The following is a 4,443-nucleotide window of genomic DNA, read 5'->3' as shown; positions in this document are numbered from 1 at the left end:
CAATGTTAATGGTTTGCATTAGCTTCCTCATCATATCTACAATCTATCAAATTTATTGGTAAATATTGAAATTTCTAGACTCCTACATTTGTTCATAATCACCTTAAACTATTGAATGCTCAAGCATTGTAGTTTCTGCTTAAGTGGTAGTTACAAATGTGAACACAAAAAAAGAATCCTATTTTTTCAATAATTGTTTCTCACAGGAAATTGCAATGAGCAATTAAGCAGGGTAGAATCGCAAACTAACCTGTAAGCTTTCATGAGAAGAAATGTTTCAAAATAAAAACAAAATAAAAAGATAAAATAGAAAAATTTTATCATGTAAAGTAATCAGGACAAAAAACAAGGTTCTCAACTTAGAAGAGGTGTTAATAATTTGGGGGTCACTTTAAATTACCATTTCTTTAGAACATTTATCTTCACTTTTCCATTTCCTTGAAGAATGAAAAATAAAACACGTGTAAACTTTAATTGTATGCAAGAAAACCTGTTCATTATGAGCCATTGATCATGTGTTTGTGGATATAATTTATTATAACAAGATTATGTCCTAGTTCTTCTAGAAGAAATAGACACAGACTTGAAGAACTATTTTCTCTGAGTCCCATAATTGGAAACTTTAAACAAAGTTCCTTTAAACAAAGTTACAATTTAAAATTTTAAATTTATAGTTGTAAATTTTATTTTTTAAATTTAAAAATTTAAATATTATTAAATAAATTTTAAATATTACTCCTTAAATATTATGAATATTATGAACAGAAGCTTCTAGAATGCTTATGACTGCAATTATAGATAGGATAAAATCCTTCCTTCCAGACGAGATGAATCGGTTACTTTAATATATTTTCTTGTGCTTTATGATTTTTTCCTTGAAGTCTCATGGCAGACTTTCATTATTCTCCTCATTTTAAAAAATGAGGACATTGAAACCCATACCAGTTTGCTCAGAATGACTGAGAAACCAGGGTAAAACTATACCAAATTCCATTTCTCTCACTAAATCCTCATCAATAATGCCATAGGAATACTGAACTAATGGAAAATAGTCATACACAAGGGGAATACAGAGAAAATATTTGCCATACAACTTGAACCAAAAGATATAGTATTTATTTATTCAACAGTTTATCTCTCATTTGTCACATGCAATCCTTTAATTAGTTTTCAGCTCTTTCAAAAATAAATTTGAAGTGGCTTATGCCAACATCACTCCATTAAAGAAGTCCTAGATGAGTTGATGTTAGTACTGTCCCACATTCATTAGATTACTATTATTGCCTTTTCCTAAAATTTATTTTGATGGAAAATGTATTAAAGCACTTGCAATATAAATCTAAAATTCCAAATGTTAGTATTTAGATGTCAAACTTGAACTAAGCCTCCTATTTCCTCGTCCCGATAAAGGAATGAGACTAGTTCATATTGTGTCTTTGGGAGAGCAAGAAAAAGTCTTCCTCTGGAGAGAGGCCGGCATATGGTTGGAAGGCTGGGCAGGCAGACAAAGTCATGGTGAGTATCAAGAAAAATGTACCCCTTCTTCCTAGTGGATATAGGCCCACATCAGATGTTTGGCTTGGCAAGCAGACTATGGGCTGTGTTGTAGCTCCCACTCACCCCCGACACTGGGTGCTTCAGTTCAAGATATTAATACAACCAGCACAGATAAAAGTAGTAACTCTACATAAGCACCCTTCTTAGCCCTCAGATCTCTGATTCTGCATTACAAAATACTGTGTTTTGGGGTTTTTTTGGAGAATGCAATAGATTGTTAACTTTTATTCTTGTTTTGTCATCTACTTACTTACAATATTTTAAATTTTACATTCTCTTACCATTTAGAGGACAGTTTCTTTGCAAATGAGCCCTTTTCTGAGTCCTTTGATATTCATTGGTAATGTTATTCTTTTGTTCACTTCTTGCTCCCTCTCTCTACCTGATTTCCTTAATTATTCCAAGTTGTACCTACTTTCCATTTACTCTCAAACCCAAATTCTTCCCTCTTTGTCATTAATAGCCTCTCATTTTACTTAAGTGAGACAACAGTACAATCATAAATGAATTTTAATTTTCTTCTCTTCTAATTTAGAATATCTCTACAATAGTATTCTAAGCATTCCTTTTCTGTGTTAGAATTTTTGAAGTTTACTTTTGAAAACTGAACCACCACGTTTATTATTTGTTTTGTGTTTTTTCACCATGTTTATTATTTGAATACAAATGTATTAAGTGCTCATGTGTGCCTGGTCCTGTGCTACCTGCTGGGGAAACATTGGCGAAAGATATTCATGTGTTCCTTCATAAATACACAATCAGATGGGAAAGTAAACAAGGACTAGGCAATTGATGATCATACAGGGTAAAAATTTTCTCTGACAGAGGGATGGAATATTGTGTAAGGACAAATTAGAGACATCCACACCAGGTTTGGAATTGGGAGAAGTTTCTTTCTTCTTCTTCTTCTTCTTTTTTTTTAGACAGGGTCTCATTCTGTCACCCAGCAGGTTGGAGTGCAGTGGGGCAACCATGGCTCACTGCAGCCTCAACCTCCCTGGCTCAAGCAATTCTTCCACCTCATTCTCCCAAGGAGAAGCTCCTCAGAGAAAGGATTGATCCCTTCAGAATGAAGAGGAGATGGCTGGGCAGAGATAAGGGAGGTAGGAGTAGTTTGCACATTCCTGGGAGAGGGAGGAATGGGTTTAAAGGCCTGGAGATAAGAGACATCGTGATTGGCCTTGAATATAATTCAACAACAGAAGAGAGCAGGCCTTCATGATACTAAAGGGAATTCTGTATAATTGGAGCATGGAACACCATTGAAGAATAGTAATAGAAGAAAAAACGGAAGTAAACAGGGATAGATAACTCAGGTTTTGGAAGCCATGTATTAATTTTAGTTTTTTACTGATAACTTGATTTCAATATTACAATCTTTTCATTGTTTTTTAGCAAATACTTTTCAAGCATCTATTATGTGTTAGACTGTATTATGTGCTAGATATTTAAGATATATCTACAATATGCTAGATTTCCAAGATACATCAGTGAACAATAGAGCAAAATATTCTCTGCCCTTTTGAAGCTTATAGTTAACAAAGAAGATGCGGTATACCTAAGAAAGCATATCCTATGATAGAAGTATGAAGAAGAAGAAAAAGAAAAAGAATAGAGTGAGGGCATTGTGAGGGGCATGAAGTTGTGTTTGAAATGCACAACTGTGGATTAGCTTCATTGGGTATCTCTTCCCCATCTTTCTGTGCTCTCTAGTTTAATTGAGAGCATCACTGTCCACCCCGATACCGGTGTTAAAGCTCAATGGTTGCTAAAGTCTTGGACTCTGCTTCTCCTTTTGTATTCCCATTGCCATTGCCCTACACCACAGCATCCTGAACCCTCATTCAAATTACAACTACCAGTCTGTTGGTCTCCATTCTTTCTCCGTTATAAATTCTTCTTCATCCTTGATCAGAGTCTTCGTTCCAAATAACAAGTAACCATGCCACTCCTTTGTTCAAAACCCTTTCCCACCTCTATATTGTCTACAGATAAGGGTCCTGACACCAAGTATGGCATTTAAAATCCTCCAAAATCTGACCTCTGACTAGCTATGGAACTGCTTTCTAAAATTTTTTCTCCTGTAGCCCACCAAGCTAATAGAGCATTTAAGCATGGACTTTTCCTTCTTTTGGACAATATTTTGCCTATAATGTTTTGTCTTTTATGGCTCCCTCTCTCTCCTCATCATTGTATGTTTTGCAGTGAAAATCTCCTCTATCTCTAAAGCCAGGTCACATTTGCTTTCATTGGTGAAGAGTTTCCTATTTCTTCCCACTCATTCTAAATAAGAGTTCCATTTTATGTTCTCCCATGGAATTATGTTTTTTTCCTTATGGCATCCAAGCCTTGTAGTTTCAGTCTGAATAATTCTGTCTGTAATTGTTACAGACAGAAGACAGTGCAGCCGTTAGACTGTATGCATACTCAGGACAGGGACCTTCCTATTGCTCCTCTCCTGGTTTTCCTGCTATAATTGTAGCTCAATGTTTTCTGTAGAGTATGGGCTCCAATAAGTGTTGAATTTAAATTCATTTTCTTAAACTCTGGTTTAGGCAATATTTTATTTTTGAGGTCAATGTATTAGCGATCTCATTCATAGAATTAACATGATGGATAAGAACATTTTTAACAAGCATCTTTTAATAATTATAAATGCCATATTTCATCAGAAGCCTAGAGCAAGTATTATCACTGTGAGACAAACTAAATGCTACATGTGTCAATATTTACACAAGCAGATTACAACAGTGTGGTCTCATCAGTTCAGCTATTGTGTCTTGTGAGCTTAACTAAATTTCAAACTCCATAAGGAACTGCATTTTCCCCTGAAGTTATTAAAGGGTAGATTTCTTTTAATTAAACTCATTTGCATGACTAAATTAG

This window comes from Mandrillus leucophaeus, unplaced genomic scaffold (assembly GCF_000951045.1).
Source record: "Mandrillus leucophaeus isolate KB7577 unplaced genomic scaffold, Mleu.le_1.0 Scaffold75, whole genome shotgun sequence".
Lineage (NCBI taxonomy): Eukaryota > Metazoa > Chordata > Mammalia > Primates > Cercopithecidae > Mandrillus > Mandrillus leucophaeus.
The sequence above is the reverse complement of the archived record's forward strand: the minus strand, read 5'-3'. Positions refer to the sequence as shown.